The sequence below is a fragment of the Rhynchophorus ferrugineus genome, unplaced genomic scaffold (assembly GCF_030347505.1).
Source record: "Rhynchophorus ferrugineus isolate W39M unplaced genomic scaffold, kcgeb_rfMv2 rfM11, whole genome shotgun sequence".
Taxonomy (NCBI): domain Eukaryota; kingdom Metazoa; phylum Arthropoda; class Insecta; order Coleoptera; family Curculionidae; genus Rhynchophorus; species Rhynchophorus ferrugineus.
The window spans coordinates 8082311-8107011 of record NW_027472590.1 but is presented as its reverse complement, the minus strand read 5'-3'; the positions used below and the strand labels follow the sequence as shown (position 1 = coordinate 8107011).

The 24701-nt window shown below is 34.5% G+C and overlaps 1 protein-coding gene across 9 annotated transcripts in view; it reads left to right on the top strand.

The window, feature by feature from the left end:
• Ten-m (teneurin transmembrane protein Ten-m) overlaps window positions 1–24701 on the top strand; it is a 579656-nt gene that overhangs the window by 245888 nt on the left and 309067 nt on the right. For 2 of the 9 annotated variants that reach the window (XM_076417518.1, XM_076417512.1), the window contains exon 2: window positions 7992–8031. The exons of the other annotated variants lie outside the window; for them this stretch is intronic. The gene's annotated coding sequence lies outside the window, so the exon portion shown is untranslated. The remainder of the gene's footprint in view (window positions 1–7991; window positions 8032–24701) is intronic. 9 annotated transcript variants of the gene reach the window in all.

Here is a 24701-nt window from a genome sequence, read left to right as displayed (position 1 = left end):
CTCTTTGTCATTTCCATGGATCGGGCCGCAAAGTCGATCGAGAAATTAGGCGGCGACGGCGTCCGCTGCCACCCGTTGCCACCAACAAAAACAGTATGCAACAGTGGCCGAGACAACGGAGATTAATTGAAACCCGATACCAGTCCGGTTCATCGATCATCGGCAACGACGCCGCCGAAAGGGCGTGCTTGATTAATAACGATCGCAGCGCCATCGATCCGTTCTTTTACGAATCAATCAGGAGCAGAACGGGATGCTTCTCTTGGCGGGTTCTCGATGCCGCTGAACGACGTGATCTATGGCGCGTGGCGGTGGACAGATCCAAATTCATGTCCGAGAGTCTAGATTATTACAGTTTGGTGGGAAATACTTTGTTTTATCATGTTAATTTACTGAAAGAATCGATATCTATTGATGGTATTAGCAATTTTAGTTGCAGAATAAGTTCTTTATTATTACGTCCATAGAGCATTAGCCACTTTTAGTTTTTTTTAAATAATATTCTGAATTGTATATATGGTTTAAGACTGGATGGAATGGTAAAGGAGCGAATTCAAGTTCTTTGTATCATCGTTCAAAAAGTCCTCTTTTCTTTCCTTAATATGATATATATAAAATTATTTTTAAAATAAGTTAGTAGTTTTTGAGTTCTAAATCGTTATCCAATTTATAACTGGCACAGCCGGTAGGATTCTGGAGAAATTAAAAAGATTTTCTCTGAAAGGATGAATACAAATATTAATTAACGGGTATCAAATTAATCATCAAGAAAAGGAGACAAGTTGACGTTGGATTGTTGATCGTTTCGCAAGTTACTCGAAGCATTCCTTGGTATAGTTAAGTGGAATTGGTGCAACAGTATCGCAGCTGAATTTGTATGGCTACATATGGTGGATTGAAGATGCTCAAAAATCCCTAGCCATAAACTATTACAAGTGAGATACATTCAAGTTTTGAAAAATATTTCTAGTCTGTAGATTCGCGGCACATGCATCATAATTTGAAGTGTTAGGCCACCAAAAAGGAAACTAATGTTGCTGTAAATTAACATAGACTACTGGAATTTCAACAGAACTGTTCACGGTGAATGGCCATTAAAGGATAATTATAGTAACTCAGTTTCTCAGGAGTAGACCATTGGAATCTGGAGCCACCAAAACTTGGAAAACCATTCCATAAAAGAATACCTTGGAAATTCGGGTAGATAGATTTTTATTTTTTATTTATTTATTTTACGGCACACATCAGCCTCTTGGGCTTTTTAGGGCCGAATACAAATTTAATTACAATTAATAAGAATGATAATAAATATCAGTATATATAAACGATTACAATTAATAACAGAACGGAAGATCTATAAACATAAAGAATATAAATTTATCAGTGAGCAAAGGCAAAATTATATAAACAGACAATGCAATTAACATGATTACATAGAATGACGTATAAACAAACTTAACATAATTTCGATAAAGCTAGACAGCCTGGAGTATACCCGCCGCTGTAAGGTAGTTGATTAGTTGATTCAGATTTTTCATTTGGACCTAATGTTCCGTGGTGTCCGCCATTCCAGGTAGCTCTCTGACGGTTCCGTAGAAAGACCAAGTAGGCCTTGATTCAGCCCTAAGCTTTTATGGATTAATTGGATGATGGAAAATTAACACAATACAGAAATATTATGATTTCTTAACTTATTTTTAGGAAAATTGGTACAATATACATTAACAAAAGTATTTTGTTTTATGTTTTCTATCTTCCTGGTGGTAAGGTGTCGAAAGAAAGATGATAGTTTCGTAGCAATCCAAATCATTTCAAAATCGTCTGGCAACCATGCCATATTGAACATGAGGATGATTTTTGAATCCGTTACTTGTTGTTGCTGGTCTTTTTTGCAACAGAAAATGGTTCTAATTATTCACTTGCTGTTGGTATACACCTGCACTAAAAAACGTTATTCAGTTTTAACTCGTAATACTCCACATCTTACGAACTCCATCATGTGCACGGAAACACTTTACGGAGATGTCTTCGATGTTAACGTGAACCATTCACTCCTAGACTAATCCATGAATATTTGTGCTGGCAAGGTTAGCTCGTCTATATTTTGGGATGTGCATGGAATAATTTTCATTGACTACCTTGAAAAAGGATAAACTATCAACAGCGACTATTACATAGCGTTATTGGACCGTTTGAATGACGAAATCGCCGAAAAATTCGCCACATTTGAAGAAAAAGAAAATGCTGCTTCACCAAGACGATGCACCGTGTCACAAGTCAGTGAGAACGATGGCAAAAATCCATGAATTTGGCTTCGAATTGCTTTCTCATCCACCGTATTCTCCAGATCTCGCCCCAACGACTATTTCCTGTTCTCAGATCTCAGATCTCAAAAGAATGCTCGCTGGGAAGAAAGTTTCGTCGAATGAAGAGGTGATTGCCGAAACTGAGGCCAATTTGGAAGCAAAGGACAAATCGTACTACAAAATGGGTATCGAAAAGTTGGAAGGTCGCTATAATCACTGTATCACTCTTGAAGGGAATTATGTTGAAAAAAAAAATGTGTTTTACTATGGTAGGCCGGAGACTTTTCAATTGACCTGTTACATTACCTAAATGTTTTCTGTTTTGACTGACAATGCAATGAAACGATTCTTTGGCGTTTTAAATAAATTCATATGGTATTCTTAGTATTTCCGCTTCTTTAGGATCTCTTCCATTACCTGCGAACGTTTAGAATCATCTATTGATCAACTGCTAAACTAGCTGAAAGTTTTTGAAGCTCGGTTTTCATCGAATAAATCTTGATATTCATTGTTTTCGGTCCTGCAATCTCTTCTTTGTCGCTGATATCAAAACTCCAAAACTGGTTGATGAATATAAAAACCTTCGAATATAACAGTTATATTGATATTCGATCAAAATACAGGGAAGCACCTAATAATATAGAAAAAAACGCTGACAAGTCACTGACATCGAAGGCGCCAGATGGCGCTAGTTACGACCTTATGAATCAAACGTGGTTTTTCATCATATTGTATGTAACGGTTATTTTGTATTTCCTTAATTATCTAACACCGAGCCACAAATATGATTTACATCTGTTCGTTCTCGCCATCAACAGACGCAGACACACAAACTATTGTGAATATCGCCACGGACAAAGGTTAATAAATTAAAATAAGTGACGGAGATAAACGGCACGAATAAATCCGACTCCGGATCTCCGGGCCCCGACAGCCGTAATAATAAATAACTGATTCGCGGCTAACGAAACAAACTGTTGGACGTCGTCGCTGCCTTACAAGGAAACGGATCTAATAAAAAAAAGGCGTCAGATAAGTCGTATTCGATATTTGTCGAGGATGGAAACGCGACCTTTTATCGGCCGGAGTCATCGACGGTTCTGGGAACCGTGCGGGAATTAGAATCGGCACCCGATCGCGGCCGCCTTGATCCCGCGTCGATTCCGATTTCGAGAAGTGTGCCTCGCCAAATATGGCGATAGGTGCTTTTGGTTTTTCGTTATTCTGTGTTGAATATACTTATTCGGATGTTTTAATTGAGTTTAGAGTTGATTAACCTCAGATATACCCTAGCTTGATTAACTCTTGGATGATTCCGAACTGTTTTTGGATATTAATAATTTTAATTCAACAAAAAATTAATCTAAACAGATTTACGTATATTTTTTAAATATATATTTCAGTTTCCTTTTTATCCACGAGACTTTTATCTGGACTGGGCCTACAGTTTGATGTGGGCTCCGAATCACGGTCCTCGGCATTAAACCTACCGACTGGCGAGTGAGCAACTTAGAAATCATCCCAGAAGACATCCGGTCTTACACAGCCTGATTACAGGCGTGACTGGGATCATTTTCCTTGTCGGATTTTACATTCTTGCCTAGGATAATCACAAAAATTAAACAATCACAAACATAATTTACCACCATGCCCCAACAGGATTCGAACTCGCGACTCTCGTAACAGTAGGTGGACCGTCCTATCGCCTTTACCACTGCACCAACCAAGCCGTCTATTTCATATATTAAAAATTTCCATCTGTAATTCTCATCACAATTTCCATATAATATATATAGCTGTGAAAATATGCAGTTTTTTCGCTTTTTCGAGTTTGCTTTTATCGTTCAATGCAAAATAAAATGGTAGTATAATAATTTTGTTACGACTTTTCGTTATAAAGATGTAGGGATATTCGTCGGAACGGTCAGTCGGTCGAAATGTGTGGCTGCCGCTGCGATTATTTGTCAGAACACTCACTACTCTTTTTGGAAGGAATTTGCACGAGAACTGAAAAACACTGGTTTAATAATCACTTGTTTATTTCGATATTAAGTGATACATGTGGTCGACGGGAGAATTGACAGGAGATTAGGTTAGGTAGAGGAAGTACGGTAGCGCTGTGGAAGTGGTACTATTACAGGGCGGCGGAGAAAAGAGAAGAGAGCGAGACGTCGTCGTGATGGTCTTTTATACCCTGGAACTGCATGGTACCAATCCACCGGCGTTGCCAACCTTTGTACTTGTTGATGAAAACGTGTTGGCCTAAAGGGTCGTGGCGATCGCCACAAAGATATGAAAATTATATTTTGAATAAGTGAGTGGATTTCTGCACCTTAAAAGCTGACAATTTTAAGAAAATTTAACACAGGTTTTCGTTCGCTGATAAGTATCAGTATTTGGTTATCACTGATTTTAGTTGGTTATGTATTATCTGTTCATGAATGTTCATGACAATAGCCAACAAAGTAATCCCTCTATAGTTTTATCGGTCCCTTTTGTCACCCTTTTTATCTACTGGAACAGTGAGTCAATCTTACTAGAAACATATTCTGTTGATTTAATTGAACCGAGTAACTGACTGACTGAATTGCTACCAATTCCAACAGATAAATTAATGGATAAAAAGTGTTATATATAAGTAGGTAATTACTTATATCAGAGTCGTTTACATAAAGATAAAGATTCATCACGCCTTTTCTTTCTTTGAAAGCCACCAGCGCCAGTCTCGTCCCCCCTACCCCCGTTCGGTCCCTCGGTCTCTACTAGGACTATTTATTTTTATGAGTGGTAAAATCGGTATATAAATCTTCGCCATTGCTCAGTTTATGAGTCTTCAGTCTAGACCTTTTAAAAGGCCCCTCTTCGATAAGCGACGCTTAAAAGGGTAAATTAATTAACCTTTTCCATTATAATAAATTAATAATTATACATTTCCAGTTCATAAAACTAATTTCCAATCAGCATTTGCCCATTTATTTATTTAGTAATGCTAACAGTTGTTATATGTGGAGTATTGTCAACAAACTGTAATAGAAAATGAATCATCTCTATAACCAGTTATAATTTCTCTCCAATTTTACATGACATGACATGACAGACACATATGCATTTTATTTGTGCTTCTTCTAAATCGCTAGCACTCTTCTGAGTTACTATGTAAAATTCTATCTACTTAACTGTGTTGATACTATTCTGCTAGGTTCATCACCATATTTTGATTAACGATATCTTTTATGAAAATGCGAAGTATTGATGTAAACAACTTAAGACCTTTCAAAGCCCTTTCATCTCTAATTGGTGCATAAAAGTTTAGATTAAATAACCTGTTCAATAATAATGAATTAATAATTATACATTTCCAGTTCATAAAACTAATTTCCAGTCAGCATTTGTCCATTTATTTATTTGTTGATACTAAGAGGTTTGTTATATGTGGAGTATTGTCAACAAACTATAATAGAAAATGAATCATCTCTATAGCCAGTTATAATTTCTCTCCAATTTTACATGACATGACATGACAGACGTAACACATATGCATTTTATTTGTGCTTCTTTTAAAGCGCTAGCGCCCTTCTGAGTTACTATGTAAAGTTTTACTTACTTAACTGTGTTGATTCTATTCTGCTAGGTTCATCACCGTATTTTGATTAACGATATCTTTTATGAAAATGCGAAGTATTGATGTAAACAACTTAAGACCTTTCAAAGCCCCCTCATCTCTAATTGGTGCTTAAAAGTTTAGATTAATTAACCGTTCAATAATAATAAATTAATAATAATATGTTTCCGGTTCATAAAACTAATTTATAATCAACATTTGTCAACATATTTATTTGCTATTACTAATCGGTTTGTTTTACATGGAATATTGTGAAGAAACAATGATACAAAATGCATCGTCTTCATATTATGTTCTAATTTCTCAAAAATTTCAATGAAAAATTCAATTCAAATTCCAATATTCAATGAAAATATTCATTGTGTCTTCTTTAAATTAGTAACACTCTTCTAAATTACTATGCTTAATTTAACTGTGTTGATTTGCTATGTTTATCTATTTGTGAAAATGCGAAGTATTGATGTAAACAACTTAGGACCTTTCAAAGCCCCCTCTTCCGCAAATGCTGCTTAAAAGGGTAAATTAATTAACCTTTTCAATTATAATAAATTAATAATAACATGTTTCCAGTTCATAAAACTAATTTATAATCAACATTTGTCAACATATTTATTTGTTAATACTAATCGGTTTGTTTTACATGGAATATTTTGAAGAAGCAATGATAGAAAATGCATCATCTTCATATTAAGTTCTAGTTTCTCGAAAATATTAACGACAGACATGAAGACGACAGAATTATTGATGTAAACAACCTAGGACCTTTCAAAGCCTCCTTTTCTCTAAATCCTGCTTAAAAGGGTAGATTAATTAACCTTTTCAATTATAATAAATTAATAATAATATGTTTTCAGTTCATAAAATTATCAAAATTGCTATATAATCAATATATGTTGATTTATTTATTTATTAATCATGATAATAAGTTTGTTTTTTTTGGATAATATTGCGAATAAACTATGATGGCAATTCGATCAACTCAATATTCAATTATAATTTCTCTAAGTTAAAAAGTTAACGACAGAAATAAAAAAAACTAGTAACACAGTACTAACTTACTATTTCAAATTTATCTTATTTAACTGTTTTGATATCCTATGTTTATCGTTGTATTTTCATGTCATTGATATTCATTGCTGAATATGCGATGCTAAGCAACTAACATAACTATTAAGTTGGATAGTTTTTACATTTTCTTACATAGAATAATAGTTTTTTGATTAGTATCTTTGTTATTTACTGTACACAGACTCTACTTTTTTACTTACGAAATTTCATTACTTTTATATAAAGAAATTTGCTAAATTCAAAATTGGTGACGAGAACATACAAAGAGACGGTAAGTTACAAGACTAGTAGGATAAGAAGCCAGCTAAAACGCAATGAATATTGAATTCATACCGCTTAGCAATGTATCTCCAATATGGAATATTCATAAAGTCTTTCAGGGTGTAGTGTAATACTGTAACACAAGCTCTCTTATTCAGATGACTTGACTGAAAAGAATTTCAAAATGTTGAAGATAAGTGAAAATGGATAGAAAATTCAAGCATAGTGTTATCATATTACCTGAAAGATGGAGAAAGCTGTACAATTTGTTGCAAACTATACTTATTATCATATGTTGTACGAATTTTACTTAATAAATATACTTTTATGTGAATAATTGGAATATATGCAAGTCCATATTATAATATTGAATATTTTGAAATTTCCAGAAGAGAAAAGTTCATAGAGGAATCAATAATACAAGTATAAAGTATAAAACAAAAGCACTACAGCACCAAATGGCTCAAAACTATTATATTATTATATCTGTTATCGTTTTTTAGATATCTCATTTTATAATATCTCTTACCTTGTTGAGATATCATGTCCATAAAGTCATTCGAGAAGAAAACCTATCCATAATATGATATAGAGAATATGTAAAACTAAATTAAGTTGAATAAGATTTACAGATTAATAACTAGAGAACTGATTTTTTTGTTTGATATAACATATATTTTACTGTATTATTTTCTGGGTTTTCTGACTTTTCTAATATATATTTTCTTTTGCAGGTGAGTGCTCTATATGGTTACCTTCACGATATACAGCCAAGTAAGTTCAAATTTCTTTTATATAATTAACATCAATAAACACAATGATGCAGTGGTTAAGATACTCAGTTAACCTTCAATATTTAATGTATTCGAACGTCACTTCGAAAATAAAACACAAATACTATGACAGTGTTCATTGTCTACTAGTCTGATGCTTTAACTTTTTGGTGGTTAAGCCTCGTTTGGTTTAGTATTTTGTTTAATATTTCATACTATTTTTTCCGTTGTCTTAATTTTTGTTATCTTACACTCCTATAGTGTTTTAGTTTCTCCATCGCTAGCCATTAGGTACAGGTAACGCCAACTGTCTTTTCTTGTCTCTTCTGTTATCTTAATATTTTTTATTGTCTTTTGCTATCTTATTGGACTACTCTACATAATTTACAAATCTTGTATTTTTTTCTGTTATTTCTTGGACATAACTCATGAATCCATTTTTTGATAGTGTTCCGATTTTCCATCGGTTTCTGTTAATCGTTTTAGCATGTCATCTCTGTTTCTGTATTTCTTTCTATAGATATTTGATGATAATAATTTTTATTTTTTTATACAAACCAGCTTTATATTTATTAGTTTGTTGTTTTTCTGTAATCATTATTTTTGTTTTATTTACAATCATTTTATATTTATATATGAGGAGGTTCATATTTGTTCTATATATGTAGATCCGTTCGTAAGTCCTCTGTATTCCTGGTTAATGTTACAATTTCGGAAGTTTCGCTGAATACTTTTTCTAGAAACTTAGATAGGCCTCATATCAGATTTTCTTCGTCAAACTCAAATCTTTTTCTGGCTATATTCTCAATTTATTTATGTAATTGTGTATTAACGTATTAATGTATTAAGACATTGTTGCTAATCATTACCAACCTATTTGACTACCTAGCTTCACTTAAAACTGGTCATGTATCTATTAACGTTTTGTTGACGTATTAATTAACATATTTTGGCAATGTCCAACAATCTCATTATATTGAGTTAACATGTTTAGATGAGTTTAGAATGAGTTTAGAGACATTTGAATAGTTTTAGGGCTTCTAAAATACTCATAATTCATTCCAAGATACTTAGAAATGTTACTGTATTGAAAGAAAATATTATTTACGGTTATTGGTTATTGTGGATTAAATGTGAACACGGTGGCCTTTATTCTCCATAACTAGTTTTTTGTTATTGGCTTCAACAACTAGTAGTAGTTTTAGGATATACGAGTCTCTTAAAGCAAAAGGTTTTATAGGGTTTTCCAATGGTGTTCGTGAATCTTTGCACCTGGTTAAATGTCGAGTGTTGTTTGGTCACTCTATGGTTTATTTCAGCTTTTTCAACAGGGTGTTTTCTAATACTGTACATTTTAAATTATCCTAATATAGATTTCCAATCATACTAATTACATTTCAAATAAATTTTCACAATACTAAACAGCTACGCGTTCACCACTGGTAGCTTCATCGACATATCGACCCCATAATCCTTGATTCTATCGTTATGCAGCGTACGACGGCATTATCCGGTAATCGATTTATTAATATGGCGTCGAATTATTTAATTATTATTGTCGTAATGCCGTAATAATGGATAAGTTAAATCAGCGACGTAATCAGCAAATTCATTTTAGGCGATTGTTGGCGCACAAAGCTCATCATTTCACCAATAGTTAAGTTTAACTGCGATGCTAAACGATGTGAAATTATCGAGTTTTTGTCCGATCGTGCATCGGCCGTACCTACCCACCTCCTCCCCTTCGCCATTCTGGCCTGGTAATCCACCAGCAGCACGCCCACCCCCCCTCGTGCTTCCAACGTATGGGCGTACTGTTTATAATTCAGTTCAGCAATCTGGGTTCTATACCGATTCCAATTTAGTGTTCATTGTTTCGTTCGATCTGTTAAACCATTTTAAATATGGATGCGTTTTAATGTTAATAGAGGGCTAGATTTGACAGTGGATAATTTCCTTTTACTGTACCTAGGCCAGGAGTTACTTATAATTTTGTTTAGTCGTTTGTTCGTTTGTCAAATATAGAGCCATTTATGTTCCCATAAATTATTGCAACAAAGTAAACTTTCACCAAGTATAATTCTTCTCATAATAGATTCTCTAATGAATTTTCTGGGTTAGTACATTGATTGAATAAATATTTAACTTATTCAAGCTCTTAAACTATACATTTTTATTATTGCAGCAATATTGAATAGCATATGTTATAAATGGGCGTGTTATATATTTTGTTTATTTAAATAATGAATAAAAGACTTATTATTAATAACACTACTCATAATTCTTAGAATCACTACTGTAATGATTGCTTATCGGTTTATGTATAGAGGGTGTATCAAAATTTATTTCAAAATTTCATTCAAAAATTGGTTTTATTTGAACTTACTTCATCACTTACACACTGATCAGTCATCACTTAAAATACTCTGAAAAGAATTTCTTACTTGTCTTACTCTTAAAGGACACTCAAACTATTGGTCTTTGTACAGATATGATTTGTTAATATGTTGTGTAAAGCAACTTTTTGAAGAACACTCAAAGAAGTTGGGCATCCCAAAAGTATATGAGTCCTCCTAATATCTGGATAGGTCCTGGTTATTGAGTTTAAATGTCTAGAGTTCATAATTGACTTAGTTTAGTCTTCTATGTAATGAACTCTTTAGGAAACGATTCTTTTATATTAGATATTACTCTAAACATATTACTGTATACCAATTGTTTTTATGAATTATATCTTATATTGGATATGCTTAGTACAATCTTAATTTACAGTTTAATTTATTACTACTGTTCTGTCGTATTTCCAATAAAACACAAGCAATGCGAGTAGGGGACTAATACATCTGTAAGTATTTCTCAAATTGAAAAAAAACTAATTTTAGTAAGCTAATGTTAAGAAATTATAAACTAAAACAAGTTCATGTGGCTTGCTTGCTTCAATTTTCTGATTTTCTTCAATTTCGTTCATTTTCAAAGGAACTCAAATGTTAATTTAGAAACAAAACAGAATTTACTCTATATACTATCATTACCTCTATCACTCCTTCTTTCAGAAGATTTTTTATGTGGAATATTATGGTTCAATCGAAAAGTCTCCGGCCTGCCATAGTAAAACAAATTGTTTTTGGAAAAATTAGTTTTTTTTTATTTAACACAATTGCCTTCAAGTGTGATACACTGATTATAGCGACCCTCCAACTTTTCGATATCATTTTTGTAGTACGATTTACACTTTGCTTCAAAATAGGCCTCAGTTTCGGCGATCACCTCTTCATTCGACGAAAATTTCTTCCCAGCGAGCATACTTTTGAGATCTGAGAACAGGAAATAGTCGCTGGGGACCATACCTGGAAAATACGGTGGATGAGGAAGCAATTCGCAGCCCATTTCATGTTTTTTTGCCATCGCTTTCACTGACTTGCGACTGTCTTGGTGAAGCAGCACTTTCTTTTGCTTCAAATGCGACGGTTTTTCGACGATTTCGTCCTTCAAACGGTCCAATAATGCTATGTAATAGTCGCAGTTGATGGTCCTTCCTTTTTCAAGGTACTCAATTAAAATTATTCCGTGCGCATGCCAAAATACAGACGCTATAATCTTGCCAGCCGACTGTTTTCCCACGCTTTGAAGCGAGTTCGTCGTGTGCAGTCCACTTGGATGACTATCGATTGGACTTCGGAGTGAAATGATGGAGTCATGTTTCATCCATTGTCACATATCGACGTAAAAGCTCGGCTTTATTATGCTTGATCATCTTCAAACATTGCTCCGAATCATCAACTCGTCGTTCTTTGTGGTCAAATGTAAGCACGCGCGGCACCCACTTTGCACAGAACATATTAGTGAATTATATGATGTACACGTTCAGTTGATATCTTTAGAGTGCCTGCTATTTTTAGCTTACAGTGATTCAAAATCATTTTGTGGATTTTTATAATGTTTTCGTCGGTAACAACCTCTTTTGGGCGGCCACTGCGTTCACCACGTCTAAACTTATCATATCTATCCTTAACGGCTTTGAGGGTTATGGTTAACTAAAAAACATATTGATTTAATTCTAGTAGCGCCATCTATGTGTCAGGCCGTGGACTTTTCAATTGACCTATTACACACTGTCCAAATGATAAAAGAAAGACATAGAAGAAGTGAATTAAGGTTAATTTTTTATTACAGCAGTTGTGTCCTATCAATTATCGACGATTAGTTACGCGAGAGTTCATCATTACGTCCATAATTAAGTTTAACTTGGCAAAATAATGCGGGGATTAACGAGATTCCGCTAAATCCTGCACCAGATCTACGTAAAACCGCAACGCTTCCAATCCCCTCTACGTTTCCGATGCTGCCGATTCGCGTCAGTTTATAATTCGGTCCGGCAAACTGGGCCTAAAACCGATTCCAATTTGGTGCTTATTGTATTGCGCCATCAATTATATTTTAAATCCTGCGGGGTCATTGTTTGTCCCGCGAAATACTAATCCGCAATAAATTCGTACGGCTTTCGAAACTAAAAGTGGGATCCTTTATAAACGCTGTTAAATTGGTGCGGGCGAATCGTTCCCGATCCTCCGCCATTTCATCGTAAAGAATTTATTTGTTTTTGACTTTGCACTCAATACAGGTTTTAGGTTGCCGGTTATTGGGTAATATTAGTATCATATCTATAATGTTGAAATGTTATAGTGACCTGTAATAATCGAACATGTTCATACTCTTTAAATAACAGCGTATAAATTGTCATTAGCAACCCATTTTAATGTTTTCAAGTAGATTTTCACTAGCATTGGGAACTATCGACTGAAAACGACTATCGACTGTTTCATTCGTGTACTTTTAGATTATTATTTTTGGTTCTACTAGTTTCATTCGACTGATATATAACGTTCTGGCTTTGTCGTCCTAGCCACGACCTTGACAATAATGTACCCAAATTATGCTTACATAGATTTATATGTTATATATATAGTTTTATTTTTTTTGTAGTTTGCTTGTAAATAATAATATATTGTATATTAATATAACAGCATTTTCGAACGATATTTTTCGAGATTGTTAATGTAATAGGGTAAAAAGATTAAAATTGTTTATGATAAATAGTAAAATACTTTTGACTAAATAACAGAAATTGTTAGTATGTTTTCCAATAGAATTCAATTGAATCGTTTTTGTGTAAAAAAAAACAATTTCTTATATCAAACTTAGAGAAAAGCTTCTTTATATTAATAACGATTTTCTGCTTTGTTGGAAATTAGAAACACGGCAAGGAATCGTTTAAAAGTAAGTGATAATGTGAGTGTAGCTTTCAGTGACGATGTAGGAATGTTAGTCTGGTCGGTCGGTCGAAACGTGTGGCTGTCGATGCGATTGTTTAAGGTGAAGAAAGTACGGTAGTGCTGTGAACGTGGTATTGTTACAAGGGGTTGGAGAAAAGTAAAGAGAACGAGACGTCGTCGTGATGGTCTTTTATAGCCTGGAACTGCATTGTACCAATCCACCGGCGTTGACAACATTTGAACTTGTTGTAGGTGAATTCGTGGTGACCTAAAGGGTCGTGGCGGTCGCCACATGACTCCCTTCCCAGTAGAACTGCCGTGAAACGTACCTCAATGTTGTGCAGGTTCCAGAGTGCACCCGCAATCACGCAAACAAACGCCCAGGGAGTGCTGATATGTTGGGGATCCCAACCTGAGCGAGGAGTTTTACGGGATCAGCTGCCATCGAAGTTGTAGCAGGACGTCATTCTTCTTGGGGCATTTCGATTTGTTTGAGGGTACCTATAAATATGGTGCCTTACGTGTCCCATTTCGTGATGCAAGAGTGTTTATGTGTTGATGTTATACATAATGGGTTTCTATGGTTTTCGTCTATCAGGCTAGTCTCGTTGCATTTTGTCGACCATGTGATGTTGATGGGTTCCATTCCTCGTGCTATCCTTCCATGCACGTGTCAAGCACCTTTCGAGTAGATTATATTGAGCCGGTTTACCTCTTAGGCACTTTGATCACGTCGGGGTCACCAATTGTAGGAATGTTCGCCTGGTCGGTCGCTCGAAATGTGTGGCATTCGATGCGATTGTTTGTCCGAACACTCACTACTATTTTTGGAAGGAATTTGCACGAGAACTTAAAACTCTGGTTGAAGAAATACTTGTTTATTTTAACTTTGAATGATACATGTGGTCGACGGGAGAATGGACAGGATATTAGTTTAGGTAAAGGAAGTACGGTAGCGCTGTGGAAGTGGTGCTGTTACAAGGGGGTTGAGAAAAGAAAAGACAACGAGACGTCGTCGTGATGGTCTTTTATAGCCTGGAACTGCATTGTACCAATCCACCTTCGTTGCCAAACTTTGAACTTGTTATAGGTGAATGCGTGGTGGCCTAAAGATGCAGTGTAGGAGAAAGTTTACCCTAAAAATATTATTATTCCTTTTTATATAATTTCCTATTGAGTTATTAAATTAAATTTTCAGTTTGATTATTACAGTTTATTTTTATTATGTGGTCCCTGACCAAGAAAAGGTTGGAAAACCTTGATCTAGACGAAAGATATGTTAAATTAAATGAAAAAGCCATCGATCAAATCACCGATAAGCTCATTGCTTTAAAATCACCAGAGAAGCAATAGACGCACAATTGCTATCGACGCTCGTTTGACGCCACGTGTTGCAACGGCAGGAAATTTATCAACAACCCCCACTTTTCCTATCGAAAGCCGAACAAAGTTATTGCAGATTAATGTTTCACGCGACAAACAATGACCTCAAAGGATCTAAAGTATAATTGATAGAACAAAACAATGAACGGGTAAATTGGAGCCGGTTTTAGACCCAGTTTGTCGAACTGAATTATAAACAGGGCGCGAGCAGGAGCCAGCGAGAGCGAGAGAACGCGACGCGGCGAGCGAAAGAGAGATAGAGAGGGATGCTGAGAGCGAGGCAGGGGAGCAGGACGGTCCCGAAATCAGGGATAAATCCGATACAGGATTCGACAATATCGGGATAATCGCACATCGTTCTGATTCAAGTTAAAGTTTACAATGGATTTAATGATGGGACTGATAATTATATTCCTGTTTATTTACTTAACCTGTATCGCTGAAATGGATTAATGTTAATTAAATAATCTGCGAGAAGGTTAATACAACTATTACTTCGTTCTGAATATGTTTCATGAAACAACATTGGGTTCTGGTATAAAATTAATTATAACTTTGGCAATTATCTGTCTGAAAATAATCAGATATCCGGAAGTAGTTGTTTTGTGGACTTTATAAGCATTGTATTACTCAAATAATGAAACCTTAGCACAATCCCTTACTCGTTTTATAGAGATTCTATCTTTAGTATACTTACAGTGCTTTATTTTATCAATTTTTCTCTATTATTTACAATTTTTACAACTTGTAAAGATTCCACAAATAATATGTCAAATATGTCTGATGTTTTGAATTTTACACGTTTAATTGCTGAAAGCAACATCACGTTGCATCAATTGCACCACAAAGGCCAGAACAGACGAAAGAACGGTACTGGTTAGTTGGAAAACATCCCCAACTTATTACCAACAATTACCAAACTACAAAGCCTATTTGGACCTACGGTGTTCAAATATGGTGTTGCACTAAAGCATCAAACCAACCAGGCATCCTACGCACCCAAAATAAAGTTGTTCGATTTACTTTCCAATGTTTATAGCTACCTAACCAATGAAGTAATGTTCAATTACTTCGATATCAAATAGATATATGAAGTTATCCAAGGTTTCGTTAAAATATGAAGTAACGTTACTAAATCACAGCAATCAGGAAGTAATAAAGCTACTGAACAACACCTTAGAAATTAAAATATTGAAAAGAAGCAGGATTGTTGATATTGTCATATCTAGAACGTATTATAATGTTTTATTTATATTTTAATTTCAATTAGGTCTTCGAATGATTTTTGTACTAGTAATATGTAGTAATAGGTCAATTGAAACGGCCCCGGGCTGTCACATATATAGATAACACTCAAAAGATGCGTGTATAAATTTACAGCTGTCGGATCATTAGTTCGTGAATTATAGCATTTTCAGTCAAGCAACTTTTCTTATTGTGAAAAAAAAAGGATAAAAAGGAATTTCGCGTGTTAATAAAATATTGCTTTTTGAAGGGAAAAATATAGTTCAAACAAAAACTTGGCTTGATGCTGAGTTTCCGGACACTTTCCCACGAAAATCAACCATCAAGGATTGATATGTTAAGTTTAGACGCGGTAAAATGAGCACCGAAGACGGTGAACGCAGTGGACGCCCAAGAGAGGCTGTTACCGAAGAAAACATTTAAAAAATCCACAAAATGATGTAGAATGACCGTAAAATGAAATTGAATGAAATAGCCGACACTCTAAAGATATCAACTGAACATGTACATCATATCATTCACGAGCATTTTGGTATGAGAAAGCTGTGTGCAAAGTGGGTGGCGCGCGAGCTCACTTTTGACCAAAAACAACGACGAGTTGATAATTCAGAGCAGTGCTTGAAGATGATCAAGCGTAATAAACCCAAGCTTTTGCGTCGACATGCGACAATGGATGAAACATGGCTCCATCATTTCACTCCGAAATCCAATAGACAGTCATATGATGGACTGCATACGATGAATCCGCTCTATAAAGCATGGGAAAACGCAACAGTCGGCTGGCAAGGTTATAGCGTCTGTATTTTGGGATGCGCATGGAATAATTTTCATTGACTACCTTGAAAAAGGAGGGACCACCAACAGCGACTATTATATAGCGTTATTATAAAATCGCCGAATATCGGCCGCATTTGAAGAAAACGAAAGTGCTGCTTCATCAAGAGAATGCACCGTGTCACAAGTCAGTGTAAACGATGGCAAAAATCCATGAATTGGGCTTCGAATTGCTTCCTTATCCACCGTATTCTCCGGATCTGACCCCCAGTGACTAGAAATCTTTATCGAATGAAGAGGTGCTCGCCGAAACTGAGGCCTCTTTTGAAGCAAAGGACAAGTCGTTCTACAAAAATGGTATCGAAAAGTCGGAGGGTCGCTATAAACAGTGTATCACCCTTGAAAGGAATTATGTTGAATAAAAAAAACTAATATTGCCAAAAAAAAAGTGTTTTACTCTGGTAGGACGGGGATTTTTCAATTGAAACATTATACTGACTTCTGCGATTAATGTAACTATTAATAAACTCAGTTTGTCATCTCAGCTCCACTATTTGTTTGCCAATTAAGAGAGAGAGTGATTTCTTTTTCGTTTCATCAAATTTTGACACCGTTAACCGTATATAACAGACTAACAATTCTGTAAAAACACAACCATAAAATTAGGATATAATAAACATAGCCAGATAACGAACCTACCATATACTACATCTTCTTCACTCCTCGGTAGTATTAGAGTTAAATATGGTCAATAGAAGCATTGACGGGAACTAAGATAAAGCTTCACACGTTTATACGAGCTCCACTCTAGAAACAATCGACAAAATGGATACATAATAAAACCGAATCCGATTTGTTGCCGCGCGTTGTTTTCGTTCCAGCTCGTTGTTAATATAATTATATTATTTTAAATACTGCCAGGTTATTGTTTGTCCTGGCCGGGCACTAATCCGCCATAAATTTGTTCGGTTGCCGAACTGAAAATTGGAAATTCGAATCTAGCGCCAGTAAATTGCGGTTACCGTTTTTAATCCCGATAAAGAATTTATCGCGGGACTCTCTCTCTCTCTCTCTACCCGTCCTTGTTCCCCGCGAAGGTTTTACGCTAGTCCCTGTCGTTCGTTTCCATTTTCCGCCATTCGATTTACATAATCGCTTTATAGAAACAAATTTGCCTATAAAATATCATTATTTACGTTTAATAATGTTATAAATAAAAACAAATATATTTCACAATCCTCTTACAAATGAATATTACTATATATATATATATATATATATATATATATATATATATATATATATATATATAGTCTATTCAAAGTTTTTTTAGTAATGCATCAATGGATACTTGTGACGTCGAACTATTGCAATGTTGCCGGTTTGACTCTGAGTTTTAGTTAAATAAAATAATTGAACAATGTTATATAATTTATTTTAACTACAATTAAGACATATGTATCATAGTTTCTAGGTTAGATTTGTTTTCTAGGTGCGTTTTTTTATGTAGTGGTATCCCCCTAGAGGCCCAATCCACCTAATTAACAATTGTATATCTGAGAAACGTATTTTACTTTCATTCGAGAGCATATTTACTTTTTTCGTTTAGTTCTTGTTTCCTTCAATGGTGTGTTTACTTGTCAAGTCATCTTGGTATCACTGTCTATTTTTTTCCTCTGCTACTATCTGTGTACATCATTCTTCATAAAATTAATCACTGAATTATGTCCAAAGTAATTACCATATCTACAAAACAGTTAGTATTTATTCTTTCCTCATATGTTGTAACCTAATACTCATGTTTAATTTTGAACAATTACAATCATATGTGAGCACATAAATCTTTAACGCCCTACAATACCATTTTCTACAGCTACATTCAATTAATTATGTGCATAGTTGTTTCCACTCTCATCACTCTCTCTCAAGAATTTTTAGCATTGCACAGCATTATCACATATCCTGAAAGTTTCCTTCAGTCACTTTCACTTTCTCACTCATTGTCCAATTCAATCACTAAACTGTTAATTTCTAATCTGTCTGTAACATGCTCACAATTCCACCATTTATCAATTACTTCCTCTGTATGTCTAATCGAGTCCATCCAAATCCAAGCTGTTATGGTGACAATGCTTCCTTCCTTATTTAATATCATCATAGGTAGTAATAGTGCAAGTAAAGGGGCATACGGTATGAGGAAAAATTGGAATAAAGAAACAATGATTGAAATTATGGAGCGTTTCAGGCCACCGGGTCTGTTGCCTAGTCTAGGTGATTTGACAAATGTTCTTACTTAACTTAACAACAACAAAAGTCATTATCTCCGCCGGGAATCGAACCCGCTACCGCCGATTGGGAAGCTAAACGCTTTAACCATTAAACCATAGTAGCAGTTGTGTACAATATTTCCACGATCTCATATATGCTATAGTTTGTGCTTAAAAAGCAATCTGAATGGCTTTTGTACTGAAGGACTTCCGATTTTCCGTCACTTCAGTTCAACAATAATATTATACACAAATATCTGATTATTACAGATAAAAAAATGTGAAACATTGTACGGTCTTGTGAAATTTTAGCCCCTGATTTTACCCTTAATTGTACCACCTTGGAAGTGCACTCTTTCGAATAAATTTATATATATATATATATATATATATATATATATATATATATATATATATATATATATATATTTATATCCGAACATATACTCTCCTTTTTCGAAGTCGGTTAAAAAAGAAAAATATTTTGATTGATATATAATGTATCAATTTTTTCCCCAAAAACTCTTGTATGCAAAAAAAAACTTAACTTATACCTAGAACAAAAGTTGGGGATAAACAATATACAATAAAGATAAAAAACTTCGTTTCCCATCCAAAAGGAAGTGTCATAAAAATATACGTTCCCGCTGATACATATTTTTTTGTTTAACATATTTAAGATTCTATTACGTCGCATTTCGGAAAACCGCCAGTTTTCCAAAAGGCAGCAACTCTTAAGTCCCCCCGCCATAAACCGGGAAATCTGTACCATGTCAGGCGTGTATTAAAAACCTATAAAAACCGACAGAAAAACGTTAACCGCGTTGCCTATGGGCCTCTTAAACTCGCGGCAGATTTAAAACGCATCGCACTCTCTCCTTCCCCCAACAATAACCTGTATCAAAAATAGATATCTTGATCCTTTTAACAGCGTCATAAACCGAACTGTTCCCGAGTCGTCTAGAATGTTTATTATTACACCAATAAAGTGACGTTGTCGAGTGTTCGGCTTACTATAAAACACACCATCAAAATGTATGATGGAAATTGGCCGAGAACAGGGACACTGAGTCTCGAACACTCATAAAATTATGCCGACATTACTTTCATTACTGTTTTTTTATGTGTTGAGATCGAGCGATTCTGGCTAGTTAGTTATGGGGTAAATGATTCCTTTATATTTTGAATAAATTTCATCGAATGGGGCTAGTTAATGGATTTTTTTGTCTCGATAAAACTGAGAGAATAAGGAAATGACCGTTAGATCCGTTGGGTGTCAGATGTATTATTCTGCTCAAAAAATCATATAGATCCTTATCTCCCATAACTGTAAAATTATCGAGTATTTTTTTACGAGAATTGAAATCAATAAAGTGAAGCCTTGGCTTGTTCATAAACTCTTCATAAAATGACTTTCTCTTTGTATATCTTACATTATCACATTTCTGGTCACTAGTAATCTGAACTATAGATAAAGAAAGATGTAAGAAAATTGTAAAGATATCGTGAATGCGTGAAGTTAATTTACACATACTGTCATTGGATTTCCTTTTATAATATACCTATCTTCAAAAAATAATATTTTATTCCATATAAAAATCTTAACTATAGCTTTGCTCTTTTTGCTTTCTTTTAAAACAATTTACGTGATGATTAATAACATGACATAGATAAGTAACATTTTGAGTTTACAAAAGTAGAAAAATTTATGTAGACGGGAAATAAAATTGCACGATGTATGAGGTAAATTGTTTGAAATTAATAAAATATTAGGTAGAGAAATCGAATATATAGAGATCTATATTATTATTATTAGGATGCTCGTACAAAATGAGTTAAATTACAGTTTGTAATGTGTTTGGTTATCATTTTTTTGCTGTCTATTCAGTCAGTTGTTTACTGTATTGCCTGTCGCAGTTTTTAAATTCAAAATCAGTGGGACCGAAAACAGTCGATAGTTCCTAACAGTAAAATAAACCCAATTAATACGAAAATTCCTAAAAATGAATGTGGAAGAATGTAAACATTGATGAAACCTAGGAAATTCCTGATATTTCTGAACCAATTCGTAAATTTCTTCCTGGGATGATTTTTCTAAGTTGACCGTAATGACCGTGGTTCGGAGCTCACGTTAAACTGTAGGTTCAGTTCAGATAAACCACTGGTTGGTAAAAGGAGACTTTAAAAATATAGAAAAAATGCAAGTTATTTACAGAGAATAAATAATTAAAACTATTATTTTATAAAGAACAACAAAGGAATTATTGTGTTAGATTTATCCTCTATTTACCACGTCTTTTTTTCTTCGAATTGGAGAACAATAGCGACATAATAAACATGTCTATCATTTTAAAAAATATGTTCGTTCGAGTAATATCGTCGAAGAAATTTTATTATTCCGCTAGACCGCGCGGAAGGAAGTTCTGCCACAGACACTCTGACAATTTAAGTCATCCGTGAACACGCCACACAGAGAGCCCGACGAGACAACGAACAAGAAAAAAAAACGAACGAAACAAGAGCGAGACAGAAATAAAAACGAATGCCCGACTATTTAAAATTCACCGGTTTCATGCCACTATTCACTGTGTTCCACCTCCGCGTGGCTTTTCTTTAATCCGCAGATGAAAATAACGACGTACTCGCAAAACTTCAAAGACGTATCCAGTGGCGGGAGGAAAAAAAGCGACGCTCCGAGAGGCAGCAAAGCCTTCTGCGATTCGTTAGGAGGAATCCGGCAACTTTTCACGACCGAAAGATTCGGACGTATCCTTTTCTCGTTCAGTAATTGGCTAGAAAAATTTTTATACAGCCTCGGCCGCGTCTCCTCCAGCCCTCTTCTTCCTCGTAGACACAAGTTCAGGTGAAACGAATTTATTTAATTAGACCTTTTGTTGTAAACAGCGCTATCCAAAGCGAGAAAAACTTTCGGGAAAGGAAATGTACTAATTAATCCTTACTTACAAGTTATCTCGTCTTCTTCTTCTTCTTTTGTAGAACGAGAAAAAAGGTTTTTTGCGACGTTCTTAAATACGGACGAGAAGAATTGGCAGAAAGATTGTTGGAAATTATAGAAATTTGTGTTTATTTCGTTAGTTTCTGTCTATACTTAATTTAAATCGATCTACGATGTATTGTTGCTTGTTATTCTTCAGGTATATTTATTATTGCCTTTAAAAGACCCAATTTGCTTTAATAAAATTTGTACTGTCTAGACTTTATGAAACTTTTTTGAGGCATTTGAGAATAATAAGTAAAACTAGGTGATGGAGGTTGATTAATGGGTTTTATCAAGCATCAAGCAACAATTTTTTTTATTATTTAATTATTATTTTGTTACTAGTCGTTTCCGACTAACATAGAATTTGTCTTTATGATAACTTCTAGGTATATAACTAGGAGGACCCATCGGTCCTGTCTCAGTCTCTGGTGAAATAATGTTTATACATCTCAGTGCTGTATTTTTTGTTTTATCCACCTCACTACACAAGATTGATTTCTTGACTTACCGTGTCCAGTAGTATTTGTGTGCGCCCACAATACTTCTCAGGATTTTGTTCTGAAAAATTTGTATTTTGCTAATATTACACATCCCCATAATTGAACTCCCTATGTCCATATAGGTTTCAGTATTTGCTTATATAATATAAATCTATTATGTACAAATAATTGTGAGTTTCTTCCAATTAGCAAATATATTTTCCTATATTTCAATTCCAATTCTTTTCTTTTATACTTTACATGTGAAGTTTCCAGTGAAGTTTTGCATCAAGATTTGCTTCCAGATATTTACCGTTGTTGTTATATGTAATGATAGAATCATTTAATGTTATTTTCCAAACTTGTGTCCAATTATTTATATTGTCGCTTGCCTATTATAATTTTCGTGGTATATCACATGTGTAGAGTTGATAAAACATTGGCCCCAGTACACTTCCTTGTGGTATACTTACTTTAGCTTCTTTTATTGTAGAATATGCTTCTTCTTGTTTAACTCTAAACATTCTGGCAATAATGTATGATTTTAGTAGTTCAGGGTGTTGTTTTAGTAACCTTTTCTGTAATTTATGAACAAGGCCTTCATGCCAAACTTGTCCTATATAAATGTTTTCGGTCTAAAATGACTCATAATGAATCGCTAAGTTGTTGTGTCATATCACTGCAGTTAGTTATAATTATAATGAATGGAATTTTTATTTGAATTCATTAACATGGTCATCAGTTCTAAGACTATCTATTAGGAATTTGTTTTATTTACGTTGATACATTTACTAGAAGAAGCAATTACTCAAACAGCGCCTAAAATTCAGTAGTTTAATAAAATAACTCTGCTATGTTTTGTAACATTCTTGTTGTTGTGTTTGTATGGAATAAGGGCATATAAAATTTGAGTATATTTAGTTTGTATTAGGTTTTTGCATGTATTCTGATCATTCTTTCACCTTCGAAATGCACTTATTGAGACAATTTTTTACAACATATTCTAATAAAAATATTTTCATTGAAGCATCATTGGCGAACGTTTTGATACAAGAATGGAACAACATTCTGTTGGAAGCCATTCAGGCACTCTGTGAATCTATTACGCAAAAAAATTAGCTGTTTTGCATATGCTGCTATTTTAAAAGCTAATGGTGGTTTAACATATTATTAATAATTAAATATTGTATATGCCAAATTTAACTAATGTTTATATTTTTGATGGGTGGGGGTTTTAGTGGGGAAAGATTTTGCTATTGAAGGCGGTATTCAGTTATTTAGAATATAAAATAATTTATTTGATCATTAGTAAATCGGATTACCCGATAATTAATGAGAAATTAACTATATCTTATGGCCCATGAGGAGTTCAAAGTACCGAGAATTTCGCCTGGATATTTATCTTACTAAATATCCATAATTCAAACGTGTATATTGAGCAAGAAAATAAAAAACGCCTCAGAGTTCCAGTAATTATATAGTCTCTGTTCGGAATATCATGTAAAATTGAAATAGAACGCGTCAGTGCGAGGTAGGCGGCACGACAGTTTAAACGAAAATTATAGGCCTCCAGTTCAAGACGTCCGACATCAAAAAACATAAAAAAATCGGACACATATATATACGCAGACGTCGAACCGTACGTTGGCGTTTCGCGATAGAGTGCATGACCGAAAAGGGCACCGACAATGGCGAATATACGCTGGGTTCCCGTGGAGAGGAACCACGCCTTTAAGCGTAGGTGCCAACAGATACGTTGGGCTCGGTTCTCGATGCCACAGGGTCGCTTTCCGTTACGTATGACGATCGTATGACATCCACATAGACGATCCTTCGGATAATGGTGACCAAAAACGACCAGAACATGCCGTTTCTTTCCTAGAACCACGAGCACAATAAGTAATTGTTTCGTTATTTATCGAACAAAAGATAATGGGCCGTAAAGTACCTTTTGAGTCGAAGCGAATCGTTAAACTGGTCCGATCCTGGCCGGTTTACTTGGAGACATTCTCATCAGGAGCGGTGGTTTACGACTGAACATTATCATAACGTTGAAAGACCATCCAAATTTAGTCATAAATTGCTTTGTCTGTTTTTTTTTAATAAACTTTATGTCTCTTTATTTTTCGATGGGCTTTACTGTTATCATCTTTATTAAAAAATAAATCAAGATATCTATTCAACTTCGGTACGGGGGTTGACTTTTATATTTCGGGATTTGAAGTAATGTTTTTTTAATGTCTGTTATT